The following is a 16,806-nucleotide window of genomic DNA, read 5'->3' as shown; positions in this document are numbered from 1 at the left end:
ATCCACCCACCCACATTCCATCCACCCAAAATCCATCCAGCCATCCACCCACATTCCATCCACCCAAAATCCATCCAGCCATCCACCCAAAATCCATCCACTCACCCATCCATCCATCATTAATCATCCATCCATCCATCTTCTACCCATGTGTCCATCTTTCTATCCACACAGACATACAAGAACAAAACACACCCGGCGTGATCCTTCCAGCAGTTTCACTGAGACGGTAAAAAGGTGCGGGCTGATCCATATTAATGCTACACCACATCTTCTTTAAATTTCTTTTCTTCTTCTTCTTCGTTCGTGGGCTGCAACTCCCACGTTCATTCGTATGTACGCGAGTGGGATTTTACGTGTATGACCGTTTTAATCCCGCCATTTAGGCAGCCATACTCCGTTTTCGGGGGTGGGGGTGGGGAGGATGGATACCGGATGCTGATTCCTGACCTATTCATAATCCTAACGCGCTGGTGAGAACCTTTTAGCGTTACCATTCGAGCTCAGTCCTATCTCGATAACAGGTCACAGACAATATGCCGGTGACGTACAAGAGCAGCAGCATATTGATGATGATGGTGACGACGACGCCGGCGAGGATGATGATGATGATGATGATGATGATGACTTCCACTGTTGTTGTTGTTTACATCGTTATTGTTGTCTGGGCATCGTCGTCGTCGTCGTCGTCGTCGTCATTCTGAATGCTTTTCCTTCACGTCCGTTTTAACTCCGCCATGCCGACTGTGCCATCACATTCCCCCAACATATGTATGTAAATAAACAAATAGATAAATGAACAAATGAACAGATTTAAATCCACCATGGCGCTTTCCATCAGAGCCAGCCAGGTGCCACACAACCCCTTCACCCTCACCCCCACCCCCACCCAAACCAATTTTTCTCCGCCCTCCTGAACGAGAGAGGACAACGCACTTGTCAAACACAGACGATCTGAATTCTCATGAACCATCAGGAAAGTGCTTCGCGCCCCGCGCGCGCGCGAGAGAGAGAGAGAGAGAGAGAGAGAGAGAGGTGTGTTGGGGGGGTGGGGGGGAGGGTGAGAGAGAGAGAGGAGAACAAATTGGTTTTTTTTTTAATATTCATGAGACTACTTCCTCAAAAAGCATAAATTGGAAAAAAAAAAAGATGAAAAGAAGGAAATAAAAAAAAGACAAGGGATATATCTTTTTTTCAAACCGAGTGAGCCATCACGTTCTGGGTAAAATAAATAACTGTAAAAACAAAGTGCAGTATGAGGTCAGAGGGGAAATAGACAGACAGACAGACAGACAGACAAACAGGCAGAGACAGAGACATAGACAGAGGCACGTCAAAGGGGGAAACGGGAAAAAGAAGAACAAAGACAACAGCCACAGCCACAACAATCATCAACGATAACAAACAACGTCGACGAAGACAACAGCCACATCAAATGTTTCCCCAGTTCTAGTGACGTAACGATATGTGTACACACAACAGATTACCCTCCTTAGTGACCTTGACCTTTATTTTGACCCTGCAAGCGTGGATCAAGGTCTCACGAAGTAGTTCCCCAAGAAATAAATTACAGACGGATTTATATATATATATATATTTTTTTTAATGACATATGTCATCGTCATCATTGCTCTTAACATGGACTGTTGAGTTGTTATTAATAAAGAACGGGTAACACTGTGGAAGAAATTTTTTTGGGAATATTGTTTGGAAAGTTTATTTCATCAGTGACTTGACATTTGTCCACGGGGAACCATCAATGTTTTTTTAGTAATTTCGTCAAATGTGGAATAATGAAAACTCTTATTGCTGCAAATTAGAAAGTTTTTGCACACATTGCATCCAAATCGTTTAAATGATTTCTGAGGTAATTGGCCACTCTCGCGAAGCGAACATTCATTTTTATTTTGCGTTTCCCGGAGGGATATCTGCAGGCTTAAGCGAATCCATATACGCTACATCATATATGTTAAGCTGAGAGGTCGAGACCCCGCGGAAAGAATTCTCACGAAATTAACAGATGAGTATATATAAGTATAGTTAAATTATGTTGTAAGATGAGAATGATAAGCAAGCGATATAAAGAAATATACTTAAAAAATATAAGTATATATTATTTTTCATCGGATATATTTGTCAAGTTTTATCAATGCCCTTATACTTGTTGATCAAGTTTATCAATATCACCAGAAATATGACATGCTTTATCAAAGCCATCGTATGGATAGATGACGTATGATCAAAGTATATATATATATATATATATATATATATATATATATAGATAGATAGATAGATAGATAGATAGATAGATAGATAGATATAGATATATACAGGTATCTTTTAAGGTTCATAATCAGTTGTACTGCAAGTCATCGTGTGGATTAATCACATTTGATCAAGGTCATTGTAATTTTAGTATTATGAAATCTACCGTATAAACATGTCAGATTTGTCAAAGTCATCGTATATATATATATATATATATATATATATATAGAGAGAGAGAGAGAGAGAGAGAGAGAGAGAGAGAGAGAGAGAGAGAGAGAGAGAGAGAGAGAGAGGGAGTGATGGCCTAGAGGTAACGCGTCCGCCTAGGAAGCGAGAGAATCTGAGGTCGCTGGTTCGAATCACGGCTCAGCCGCCGATATTTTCTCCCCCTCCACTAGACCTTGAGTGGTGGCCTGGACGCTAGTCATTCGGATGAGACGATAAACCGAGGTCCCGTGTGCAGCATGCACGTAGCGCATGTAAAAGAACCCACGGCAACAAAAGGTTTGGCTTCATGGTTTACATAAAAAAAAAAACAGTTCAAGTTATGACTGGTCCAATACTTTAAAATCAAACAGATGGGCATCTTGATATAAAAAAAAATTCAATGTGATGTTTTCATCAGTTGTGAAAACAGCCATTTCCCATAATGTTGTGACGTCACTAGTATGGAGACTCACTTTCGCGTTTGTCTGACTTGCGAAGCAGATTGAAACGAATCGGTTAAAAAAAAAAAAAAAAAAAAAAAAGGTGCAAATACTTTCCAAAAGAAAAAAGAAAAACTTTGCAAGGACTGTACCTGTATGGATTTTTTCCGGTTTAGTTCCAAAAATTTTGAATCCGAGTTTTCGGAAGAAGACGTAAAACAAGCTGCTGAAACGAAACGACATAGATAGAAATTTTGAGTGTCGATGAGGACATAGCGTGTTGAGTGTCGATGAGGACATAGCGTGTTAGCCGACTCTGTCGTGATCGAAGAGACCACATGATGCAGAGACAATGATTTGACTGTCGCACCTTTTGAAAACGATGGATGTGATGGACCTGTAGTTTGACTCACGGAAATCCGTCGTTCTGAACGGAGCAATCCCGGAAGTTGGCTTTGAGCACAGTGGTTGTTAAGTCACAACTGACCTCTTTCTGTTTCCTTTCCAGAGATCCAAGCCCACAATGGCGACTCCCTTTGTTGCGCCAAGCTGATAGTTTAAGCTAATATAATTGCTTTAATGCGCCTATATGTTAAATCTAATGCATGGTTCTGTAATTATTGACCATTTGCCAGGTTCTTAGAGCATGAAGCTGTTTCACTTCGTGTTCCTTTTAAGGTTTGTACTCATCTGTACTGGTAAGCCTTTTGTCAAAGTCACTGGACGAAAATGTTAAATTTTGTCAGTCATCGCATGTGTGAGGGAGGTTTTGTTAAAGTAGTCGTGTGTATGATCAGATTTTGTCAGTCATGATTTTGTGTATGAGTCAGATTTGTCAAAGTAGTCGTCCATTCACGATTTCACTGTTCTGGTTTATCTTTTCCTCCTATAACCCTACAACATAAACGCACAACATCACAGGCGCGCGCGTGCACACATACACACACACACACACACAAACACACACACACATATACACACACGCGCGCGCGTATTATTTATAAGAATTGGAACGTAGCCATATGATGGCTATGAACACAGCAGAACGACAATTAGGACCCATGTAAATAAAAAGAGAACATATGTGTGACGTCAGCATCTGGACTCCCCACCACGACATGACACACGTTCTTTGAAAGGGACAACAAATAACTTAAAATGAACATGACATGTGTCAATAAACTGTCAAAATGACCACGATGAATACAGTCACTGATGAAAGATCGGCAGTGATTTAAGTCTGAAGCACGCGCGAAATTATGTGTCTAAATCACTTAACAAGTTATCACCTGGTGACCCAATACAGCAAGCGTTCGATCGGGCAGTTGAAACTGTACTTGAAATCAGCTTGTACACCTGTCTTTGGTACTATCTCAGCTGTCTAAGCAGTTAAAACTCCATTTAAATGTTGATATAAAGTGAAGAAAGTGTCCATGGCATTTATCTAGTAAGTCATGTACGTTGTACTTGCTTTCTAATAAACTGTTTTTGGCGTTAACTCATCTAATAGCCTTTGGTATTATTAATCCGCCTTTCACTTTAGTTTTATAAGCTTTCGTTGAAATTAGCTTATTAAACTATCTTCGGTATCAACATATTCAACTTTCATTGATGTGAGCATATCAAATCGTCGTTGGTGTCATTTCTATTCTTCAAATAACTATTCAATAACTCATTCTCTAACAATTATTTGCAGTATACGTATACGTGTTTTGCACCATATCAATTTCTTTCAGAGAAAACAAGAACTGATGAAATCAAAAAGTATATTCTTTTTATACGACCTGACAAATCATGTAACATTTTACATGCCATGTCACATCATTCTCCAACAGCCCTAATCTATGACCAAGTTTGATAACTGAAAGTAAAAATCCGAATTTTTTTTTTTTTTTTTCAAATATGGGTGTTTTGTTCGTTTTTATTATCTTTGTCTTGATATCAGTTTATCGTTCTTTCACTGGGATGGGGAACAGAGGGGACAGGGGAGGGGGGCAGAGGGGGGAAAGGCTTAAACCATCTTTGGTACCAAATTGTAATCTGTCCTTGATATTGATTGATCAACACAACTTGTTAAACTGTCTGTGGTACTGTCTGATGAACTTCAAACTGTTTTTGGCAACAGGGGAACGAAAGTGTTGTTTTGTTTTTGCAAGCGTATTATTGTCCCTGGTTTGATTCTATTATTTGACTTTTGCACATGTTTTTTCATCTTAATTGGTGATAGCTTTTTCTTGTCTTGGAAAGTGGCCGTCTTTGGCATTAGCTATGCTGTTCTAGTGAGGTTTCTTTTTTTTTTTTCTTTCTTTTTTACGTATCTTTAGTATTGCTGTGTTCTTATCAGTCAGTAAACGGTTCGTGGCTGGTGTCATTTGTGAGGTCGTCATTCTGTTTCACAGAAGACCAGACTTAACATGTAAAGAGTGAAGTTCTGTGTCTGCACGAGCTGGCTAAAACTGGATTAAAAAGTTGTCGAAAGTGTGTTGTCTTCGCAAAAGTGAAGGAATGTCCTGAAAGAGCGCTCTGTTTTGTTTCGCAGTCTGGGCAGGAAACGTGCAGGTGTCAGGGGTGGGAGGGTGCTGATACTCAACACTGTTTCCATGATTCGTATCAAGTCAGGACATCACAGAATAACATCCGTATCTTGGTTCAGGGAGGGCGCTGTTGCACAACGACGCAAAGGTCGCCCGATTATTCAGTCAGCGTTCTCCTTTTATCATTCAAGGAAAAAAACTGACTTGGGATCTGTTCAAGAGGGGATCAAAGTGCCATAATCGCTCCACCCAGTGCTGTGGCGGAGCAAGGGTGCGAGAACGGTCACAGCATGTCACGGTGACGTCATCCCGATGTCCCAGACCAACGTCTTGAGCGAGTCAGTGGAAGAGGCTCCCTGCCCACCTAAACCTTCACCAGCCGTACAGTGTGTGGGCTCTGAGCATCAGCCATGGGTGTCATAACGATGCAGGTCGTGTCATGACGGGGAGGAGGAGGTGGAGGGGATGGGGGGGTGGGAGAGGGGGGGGGTCGGGCAGGAGGTAAGCGTCGTGTTATGGCGGGTGTGGGGGGAGTGTAGACAGAAGTGAAGATCGTGTTATGACGGGAATAGGGTGGGGGAGTTGGGGTGGGGACAGAAGCTGCAGGTCATCTCATGATGGTAAAGGTTGTGTCACAACTGGGAGGACATGACATGTGTGCTGTCACTGGGGGCGTTGCCTGGCCATGGCACACAGCTGCTCATACACCTGCTCCAGCTTCTCCTCCAGCCGGCTGACCTTGTCGTCCAGGGCCTGCTGTCTGACCCTGACGGCCTTCAGGTGGGTGCCGGCCTCCTGCTGCGCCTTGAAGACGTCCAGCATGGACAGCGCGTTGTCCCCGAGCCGCCTCCGGGCCGCCTTGATCTCCCGGATCACGAAGATGGCCCTCAGCAGGTCTGACTGCAGCTTGAGGAGCTGGCGGGCCTCGTGCTTGGTCAGGGCTTGCCCCTTGCTGTCCAGCTTCTTCTTCAGGCGGTACAGCCTCCAGCCCAGCTTCACCACGCTGGCCGCCTGGTGCTTCACCCGCTTGTCCATGTCGATCTCAAGCACGAAGTCGTGCACGTACTTCTCGGCGCTGGACAGCTCCAGCTTCCGCGCGAACACCGCCACCACGAGCGCCGTGCAGCCCGCCCCCATCATGCCGGAGGCCACCGCCACCCCCCGCCCGCACAGCGAGTTGGGCACGATGTCCCCGTAGCCCACGGTGAGGAAGGTGACGGCCACCACCCACATGGAGTTGAGGAAGTTGCCATGCACGCGTGCGTGGAGGGCGTCGTTGTACATCTCGCACAGCCTGAGGGTCCAGGAGGCGATGAGGAAGAAGGACAGCATGAGGATGGTGAGCGCGTAGTCCGGGTAGAGGGCCATCATGGACTTGAACAGGAAGCTGAAGTTGAAGTGGATGCGGTTGAGGGCGCCCAGGCTCTGTGAGCTGGCGTCCTGGTAGAGGCGGGAGTGCAGCATGATGCAGCGCAGCACCAGGTACAGGCGCAGGAACATGGGAAGGGAGAGCACCACGTCCAGGGGGATGGGCACGGGCTGGGCGGACAGGTGCCCGTCAGAGTCCGTGGTGGTCCAGGAGATCCAGAACTCGCCGGGCACGGGGTGCAGAAGGCACACGAGGAACTCCACGCACACCGTCACCACCCGCCGGCCGGTGATGGCCAGCCGCCAGTCCTCCATGGAGTTGTTAATGGTGAACAGCTGGATGTCCAGCACGTGGTACACGCCGATGGCCGCCAGGCATCCCAGCGTCGACACCGTCACCAGCAGCTTTAGCACCACCGACGTCACCTGAGACCTGGTGATGACGTCATGGGCCGCCAGCTCCGTCTCCACCATCATGAGCAGGATGCCGCAGACCGCCAAGGCCACGGACAGGTCGCACATCCGCTTCCTCCTGACGAACAGCTCCTTGCGTCGGGCCAGGCGGGACCCCACCGTCACGAACCGTCGGCTGCTGGCTGCGCGCTCCGAGTCCGTGGGGGAAGGGGAGGGTGAGGGGAGGGGGGTGCTACTGTACCCGGGGTGGCCCTTCTTCTTCCGGGCCCCCATCAGCGGTAGTTGGGGGTCCTCTACCACCGTGCTCATGCTCTGCCTGCTGACCGCACTCCGTTCTGCACGTCATCAACGTCAGTCACTGTAAGCATCATTCATCATCATCACCATCATCATCATCATCGTCATCATCATCACTAACATCATCATTATCGCAACTATCATCATTACCATAATAATAATGATATTAAGTGTTTATATAGTGCTGAAGAACAAACTGGATTCTGAAAAGGCAGAAGTAGCATCGGACATATCTTTGATTGCGCACCGCTAACACCAGAGGGACTTCTACTACGTCTTCATAGACTTCAAAAAGGCGTTTGACAGAGTCTGGCAGGAGACACTATGGGCCATAACAGCCCCCCCTCGCCCCCCACCCCTTAAAAAAAAAACAAAAAAAAAAAAAAACCGAAAAAAACACACACACAAAAACAAAACAAAGCAAACGAAACAACAACAACAACCACCACCTAACATCGGGCAAAAGCTTATCACCAGTATCAACCAACAAAACTCCAAAGCGTTCAGTGTGTTACACAGGGTTCAATTGGAGAGCAGTTCCATACATCGGTTTGGGTTCGTCAGGCCTGCCTTCTGTCTCCCACACTGTTCAAATTATTTCTGGAATGCATCATGACTGACGCACTCGAAGATGATGTCATAAAAGTCAGCATTGGAGAAAGAACTATCACGAACCTTCGCTTCGCAGAAGACGTAAATATCCTGGCAGGTGATGAGCAAGAACTCGCCAAGCTTGTCAAAAGATTGGGTTAAGCATCAACATGATATGATATGGAAATCAGCGACGAAACGACCGAGTTGAAAGCCAGCCATACCACCACCATCACTACTGCTAAAACTGTCCAGGGCGCTGGGAACTGTTCAAAAGTTCTTACCTAGGATCCATCATCATCAAAGGATCCAAACCATAAATCCTCTCAAGGGTCGCAAAGACACCATCAGCAACGTCCAAAATGAAATCCGCACAGAAGGACAACGGCATCTCTAGAAACACAAGATCAGACTGGTATACTCCATCTCTTTGTACAGATGCGAGACATGGACCGTCATGGTGGATTCAGAAAGAATTCAAGTCTTGGAAATGAGGTGTTATCGCAAGATACTAGACATCAGATATCACTGAAAATTTCCATAACACTCCAAAATGGATGTATCACTGCAAAATGGCAAAATCCAGTGAAGTGAATGACTGAATGCAATATCTCCGCGCATGCGCTACGTTTGTGTGTGTGTGTGTGCGTGTGTGCGTGTGTGTGCGTATGTGCGTGCGTGTGTGTGTGTGTGTGTGTGTGTGTGTGTGTGTCTGTCTGTCTGTCTGTCTGTCTGTGTTTGTTCTTGTGTGTGTGTCTGAGTGTGCCTGTGTGGGTGTTATTGGAATGAGTGGGAGGAGAGAGAAAGAGAGAGAGAGAGAGAGAGAGAGAGAGAGAGAGAGAGGGAGAGAGATATTCAAAAACTTTAGTATTCAAATCTGACCTTGTGATAACAAAAACAATAACGATAAGACACAATGATAATAATGATGGTAAATGCAACTACTACTACTAGACAGACAGACAGACAGAGAGAGAGAGAGAGAGAGAGAGTGTGTGTGTGTGTGTGTTTCCGTGTGTGGGCGTGATCATGTTACTTCAGGGCGTGGTGAGAAACAACCATGAAAAATTTCCACCAGGGTGACTGCGTTCACATGCTACATAGCTTGAAAATCGATACGTCTGACATTTTAATTATGTTTTTTTTTTCCCAACAAAGTATCCATTGGCCCCTGAGCAACAGAACTGTTGAAGGCCTGTCAGAGACGCGACAGCCTTTCAACGACCAAGAAGAACAAAGGGTGGAACATCCACTCTGTTTATATTATGCTTCCGTGTGCTGGCATTTTGTATTGTATTCAGCACATTTCGCAATCACATGACAACGTCTTAGACACGTATTTCTTCTTTTAACTGAATCATTGCTGTGGATATTGCTCTTGAAATTCTCGGAGTCTATCTTTGTGCGAACTTTTTCGCACCTCTCTTCGAAATTATCTTTGTCTTTGAAATTCTCTGAGTCTCTCTTTGAAATTACCCGAGTCTATCTGTAAAATTCTCGAAGTTTATCTTTGAAATTCTCCGAGTCTATCTTTGAGATTCTCTGAATTTATCTTTAAAAAAATTCTGAGCTATCTTTCTCTCCGCCTATCTCTGAAATCATCTTTGTCAATTCAGTTCAATATTATCATCTTAGATGAACAGACTATAAATGAATAAACGACGCATCTTCGTCAATATTTGAAATTATCTTCTATATTTTAAATTCTTTGAGTCTATCTTTAAAATTCACTCGGTCTATCTTTGAAGGTATCCGAGTCTACCTTTGAAATCCGCTACGTCTATCTTTAAATAAAATTCTTTCAGTCCATCGTTTCCCCTTGGATGTGTTAGGATTACAAACGAATAAGAATTTCTGTTGTTGTTGTTATTGCTCATGTGAACAGCACTGACACCGAAAGAGCGAGGTCCGAGTGTTTAATGAAGCGATGGCCTTGTGTTCCGCAGGGCGTGTGAGGTCTGAGGTTCGAATACAGGCTACATTTGGTGGGTTAAGATCAGATCATTTAACTAATGATGGGCATTTTCCCACCATCATACGCGCAGACCTGCTGTTGAGTGGCTCACCCCCCTGACCCATGCGTGTACATTCTGATCTGAGAAGAGGCGCGTTGACTATCCCGTTGCCCATGTCAGCGTTTTTTGATTCACGGAAACACGACCACGACCAGCAAACATCCACAGTCCAAGAAAACGGAGTTTGGCTGCCAAAATGACACGACGGTTTTCGAAAATTAAGGATGATCGTATGATGATGAAACAAAGATGGTGTGCCTCATCATCGGTCTCAATTCTGTCAACTGGTCGGGGGTGGGTGGGGGGGGGGGGGGGTGGGGGGGTCTGGATCTGGATCTGGATCAGGACTGGTACATCGCAGGATCCACAACTGGCTTTCGTCTTCACTGATGAATGCCTGTGTGTCTGTGCAAGTAGGGAGGGTGTGTGTGTTGGGGGGGGGGGGGGGGGGGGAAGGGGGGGAGGGAAGGGGGGGAGAGTGGGGGACATCGGAGTGAGGAGAGAGGGTGGTGATGCTTTACTGACTAATAACTTCATGGAATTCAACATTTTAGGATCAAAGAAAATCGCCGGGCAGTAAAAAAAAAAAAAAAAACAAAAAAAAACAACAACAAAGTGTTCATTCGTTGTCAGAATTCCAGTAACGTTCGTTTCAGCAACAGCTGCTTTTTGCAGCACATTTTTCTCAGCAAGATGAACGGCCTTCCTTGGAGGCTAAAGTACTGCTCCATAAAACATGAAAGAGGCGACATAAGAAAATTTATATATATATATATATATATATATATATCCGCCAAAGGGAGCTAACAGCTTGCTATTTTCACTGAATGAAAGTGGCAAAAATGACATTAGAATGTCCATATCTTTGAAATGCTCTGTCTCTGTCGCTGTCACGGCCTCTGTCTGTCAGTCTGTCTGTCTGTCTGTCTGTCTGTCTGTCTCCCTCTCTCGTGGTGCCGATTTATAGGGTCTCAGTTATGCTGCTTTGAGAAGATCCATTTACAGACATTGAAGTACTTACTTGCAAGTGTCAGCATAAAACCCCGATAATTTTGGTTAATGAAGAAGCAAATACATACCCAGTGATATCATATTCTGCAGTCAGTATTCCTTCTTGGTTTGAGCGGCATAATTGGTTTATAATGTTTGGAAGTATGTTATTAGGGTTATATGCTACGGGGAAAAAAACAACAACAACAAAAAACAAAACAAACAAAAAAGCTGGGTTTCACACCCTATGAAACAAGTTGAGAAGACATTTCTTGGAGTGTCAACACACACACTCCTGGTTACTTTTTTATGGACAGACAAATAGGTACCCCAAAATATATTTGTTTTCCGTATTTCGACGGGTCCATTATTGGTCAAAACTGATTCAAATGCAGTCGGACAGACTCTCTCTCTCTCTCTCTGTCTCATATATATATATATATCTGTGTGTGTGTGTGTGTGTGTGTGTGTGTGTGTGTGTGTGTGTGTGTTTTGTTTGTTTGCTTGTTTGTAATTGGGTTAAACTAACTCACATCCAGTCGGGTAGACTCCTCTTTTTTTTTTCTTAAAAAAATGTATGTATGAAAGGAAACCGAATTGGAACAGATTCGCAGAAACTAAAGCCCTGCTCCAGTGTAGTTTCAACTGAAGGCGGCAACAGACCAGAGTGACAGCTCCTCAATGTCAAATTCCCGGAGGGTCACGCACGTGCTAATCTGCACATGCTCTTTCCATCATCTGTGGTTTTGTGTTAATGACCCCCTCTCTCTGACGGGAGAAAACCCGATAAACTCCCCCAACATATGTTCCGTTCTATAATTCCTTCTACAGGAATCCACAAAAATTTGATTTAAAGACCCGTCCGCGGTTAACTTTGGGAGTTGTGAAGGAGGTACATAGTAGTTCAGTTCAGATTTTAAGGCTGCGACGTTACGTTTGTGTGTTTGTCTATACTGCTTTATGGGCAAGTAGAGAAGTTTTTATGGTCTTCGGGAAAAGTTAGTAGCGGTTGGTTGGGCGGAGGTGATGGAAGTATATATAAGTATGTGGGGTGTGGGTGCGGATGTATGTGGTGATAAAGAGAAGAGAGAGACAGAGAGACAGAGACGTGAACGTGCAATCACGCTCGTTTGAAAGGTACATGGTATTTTTCATAGATTTTATTTCAGTGAAAAGTGATAAATTCAAAGTAACGTTTATGGCTATGAGAGGGCTTTAAACCACGGAGCAACAGGTGTCGAACACCAGAGCAAAGTATGCCCTTGAAACATACAGCCTTTGATGCTGGTTTAGGCTTCACTGAAGGCATTCCTATCAACATACAGCCTTTGGTGCTGGTTTAGGCTTCACTGAAGGCAGTCCTATCAACATACAGCCTTTGATGCTGGTTTAGGCTTCACTGAAGGCATTCCTATCAACATACAGCCTTTGGTGCTGGTTTAGGCTTCACTGAAGGCAGTCCTATCAACATACAGCCTTTGATGCTGGTTTAGGCTTCACTGAAGGCATTCCTATCAACATACAGCCTTTGGTGCTGGTTTAGGCTTCGCTGAAGGCATTCCTATCAACATACAGCCTTTGGTGCTGGTTTAGGCTTCACTGAAGGCATTCCTATCAACATACAGCCTTTGGTGCTGGTTTAGGCTTCACTGAAGGCAGTCCTATCAACATACTCCTTGGCTCTCCTCTCTGTCTCTCTCTCTATGTCTCCATCTCTGTCTCCCTCTCTCTCTCTCTCTCACTGACTCTCCATATCTATCTCTCTCTAACCCCCCTCTCTCTCCCTCACTATCTACCACACACGGACACACACACACACACACACACACACATACATTCTCTCTCTCTCTCTCTCTCTCTCTCTTTCTCTCTGTGCATCTTCTTACTTCCAGCCTAAGGGGACAACGTGTCAGTCATAGCCCAGGTTCAGTGCTAGAACAATGGCTGTATGCATGCACACCGACCAGAACGACATCCCCCTACCCCCACACCCCCCCCCCCCTACCTTCCACCCCAACAACAGGTGAAAGTGGGTTACCAAATGGGCAGCCATCCCTTTCTCATCCACCCGAATACAGTGTCTGTCATGGGCAGGCAGGGTCAGCCGTGTCAGTTTTCAGTGCTGTCTCAGGTGTAGACTCAAGTCTTCACGGTGGGCGAAATGTCCGAACGTCCAACCGCACTGGCCCTTTGAAAGAATACATCAGGGAGATGTTTTATGGTTGTTTTTGCTTTGCTTCTTGCTACTAAGGTGCATTGTGAGGTTGTTGGTAGGCTACTTTTGCTCGTCTTCCACGAAGCAGGAATATTGTGATGAGAATGGAGCTTTAATCCATTGACAAAACAATGTCTTGAGGTCAGTGGAGCTATGGAAGCTATCAAAGGCAATTTTTGTGACCTGTTTGATCACCTGACAAAGCGCTTCTCACTAACAGCAATGTGACAAAACAAACAAACACCCCACCCCCCCTCACACATACACACACACACACACACACACACACACACACACACACACACACACACACACAGACAAGATACTTTCTAAACAACCTAGCCAAATTGTGACTCCCAAACAAACAAACCTTTGAAACAGAATTATTGCCAAAAATTTCTCTGAAAATTAACGTCCTGTCGAAGCGATGTTGAAACAAAACAACGTTTCTTTATAAAAAAAAAAAAAAAAAAAAAAAAAAACAACAACAAAAACCTACTTGACAAAGCAGTTACGCCCAGACAATCGGACAAAGCAACAAGGATAGCTTTCACAGGGCGAGAGGGGTACAGAGAGAGGAGACACAAAAAAGGGACAGATCGACCGACGCAAACAAAGAGATAGACAGACAGACATGGATGAACAGTCAGACAGATAGACAGATAGATTGACAGAGAGACAGACAGACAGACAGACAGACAGATAGATAGATAGATAGATTGACAGACAGATAGACAAATAGATAGATAGAGAGTGAAAGGGAGAGAGACAGACAGGCAGACAGACAGAGGGAGAGAAGACAGCCCAGACGCAAACATCTTTATGAAGGACAGTAACAGATAAGCAAGTACACGATCAGCTCGTGCCCCAAACAGGGACTCAGACAAAAGAAACAACTGGTAAACACAGAAAAAAACGAAAAAAAAACAAACAAAAACAACAAACAAACAGACGACAGACACATAGACAAAGACAGAAACAGACAGAAAAAAAGGATTTTCTTTCAAAGCAATGGCCTCACAACCACAAGTTACTCTCATCTCCACATCTCTCTCAGTCGAAAGGAGAGGCGGTGACACAATCTTCAAAGTGAGAAGAGTCGACCCCTCCCCCCCCCCACCATCCCCTGTCCCCTGACCCACCCCCCCCCCCCACACACACACACACACACCTTCCCAATACCCCAGGGACCCATGTTCTGGCCACACAGCAGGGGGACATTCTGGAACAAAAGGTTGCAGCAGCAAGCAGCAGGAGTGGTTGATACAGAAGCAGCCACCGCAGTGTCTCCAAAGGACCGACGGACCGTGTGGGGTTGTGAAAGGGTTAAGTGGACGGCGGACAGTGCGTTGAGGGGAGAGAAGAGGAGGAGGAGGAGAGAGAGAGGGAGGGGGGTAGCAGAGACAGAAACAGAGAGACAGACAGAGACAGAGAGATGGAATTGTGAGGGGTGGGGGTGTGGGGTGGGGGCGGCAAAAGTCAATGAATATTTCAGCAGCATCCTTTTTCGGGAGGACGATACTTTGTCTGCATTACTGTTGTCTTGGGTGAGAGGGGGGGGGGGGGGGATCATTATGGGATGTGGAGGGCGTGTGGCCTTTAAGTTGTTCAGTGGTATTGCTTGTGGTTATGTCAGTGTCTGTGTTTGAATTTGTGGCTGGTTTTAGTTTTTTAGTTGTTTGTTCTTTCTTGTGTGAAATATGGGCAAGATGTTCTCTCTCTCTGTGTCTGTCTGTCTGTCTCTCTCTCTGCCTGTCTTTATCTCTGTCTATCTCTCTATCTCTGTCTCTCTCTCTCTGCCTGTCTTTATCTATGTCTATCTCTCTATCTCTGTCTGTCTCTCTCTCTGTCTGTCTTTATCTCTGTCTCTCTCTCTCTGCCGGTCTTTATCTCTCTCTCTCGCTCTCTCTCTCTCCCTCTGTTCTTTCTTGCACACACACACACACAAAAACACACACACACATACACACAAACACACACACACACACAAACACACACACGCGCGTGCACGCATATATACACGCGCACGCACAAACACATACACGCGCACGTACGCACTCACATACGCACACGCACATACATACTCGTGCACACATCCGCACACACACACACACACACACACACACACACACACAGAGGCAAGCAGGCAGACAGGGACTAAGACATCAAAGAGAGTGAAAAAAAACCCTGACGGGCAGTGGGTAAGGGAGTGGGGGAGGGGCGGGGTGGTACCGGGAAAAGAAGTGGCACGTCTTATCCTCCGCTCCCATTACCCGGGGCCTGTGATGCTAGCTGGGGCCCAGTTTATGTCAACAGGGAGACGGGGGGGAGGAAGAGAAGAAGGTGGAACAGGGGGAGAAGGAGGAGGAGGAGAAGAAGAAGAAGAAGGAGGAGGAAGAGGAGGATGAAGAGGAGGAGAAGCAAAAGAAGAAGGAGGAGGAGAAGCAGAAGAAGGAGTAGAAGAAGAAGGAAGAGGAGGAGAAGAAGAAGGAGGAGGAGGAGGAAAAGGAGGAGGAGCAGAAGAAGAGGAAGGAGTAGGAAGAGGAGCAGAAGAAGAAGCGGAAGAAGGATGAGAAGAAGAAGAGGAGGAGGAGGAGGAAGATGAGGAGGAGGCAGAGGAGGAGGAGTAGGTGGAGGATGTGACTGAGAGAGGGCGAGGATGTGGAGAAGAAGAAGATTATGATGAAGATGACGATGACGATGACGAGATCGAAAGAGGAGGGGAAGAGGACGTAAGTGGAAACTTCACCATTATATACCAGACTGGTAGTTTTTGGTTTTTCATGAACACCCATCTGATGATTTTGCTTTCTAAAAGATGACTGGTGCCCGGACCGATCCCTTGTTTCCTGACTGAATTTTGACATCGCAGCATTAACATACACATACACACAAGCATGCACACATGTTTACGCACATGCACACACACATACACCCCAAGATCCCGCCCCTCTCACCTCCCCCCCCCCAGCCCCCCCGCCCCCCGGGTTCCCACCCCTTCGCCCCACCCACACCAACACTCATGCACACATCACACACGCACTCATGCACACATCACACACGCACACGCATCAACCCAACCCACCACAAACCCCACTGTCTCCACTCCTACCTCAAGCCGTACTCCCCACCCCCACCCAAGCACACACACACACACACACACACACACACACACACACACACTCCTACGCAGCCTCGCTCACAAAAAAAAACGTCTCTCAAAACGATTCCCTCTCCAGCCTCAGACCACCCCCATCAAATCGAACCCTGAGGCGATGGCACAGAGCTCCGCCAGAAACTGATGATCTGTCAAGGGAGACATTACCCGCACAAATGAGGTCTCCGGGGACGCAGTGGGGGGGGGGGTGTGGTAGGAGGAGGGGGGCACGGGGGGCAGATGAGGTCAAGGGATGGGGGGTGAGGAGGAAGTTGATGTCGTGGAGAAAATTAGGGGCTACATACAA

The 16,806-nt window shown here is 45.8% G+C and overlaps 1 pseudogene across 1 annotated transcript in view; it reads right to left on the bottom strand.

Moving 5' to 3' along the window:
- Window positions 1-5,998: 5,998 nt before the first annotated feature.
- The window catches only part of LOC143283396 (small conductance calcium-activated potassium channel protein pseudogene), a 37,342-nt pseudogene continuing 26,534 nt past the window's right edge, over window positions 5,999-16,806 (bottom strand). The window contains exon 2 of the transcript XR_013055399.1: window positions 5,999-7,569. The product of XR_013055399.1 is annotated as a small conductance calcium-activated potassium channel protein pseudogene (transcript). The remainder of the gene's footprint in view (window positions 7,570-16,806) is intronic.

This window comes from Babylonia areolata, chromosome 6, assembly GCF_041734735.1.
Source record: "Babylonia areolata isolate BAREFJ2019XMU chromosome 6, ASM4173473v1, whole genome shotgun sequence".
NCBI classification, from domain to species: Eukaryota; Metazoa; Mollusca; class Gastropoda; order Neogastropoda; family Buccinidae; genus Babylonia; species Babylonia areolata.
Note: the sequence above shows the minus strand (reverse complement) of the source record. Positions and strands in the feature narration are given on the sequence as shown.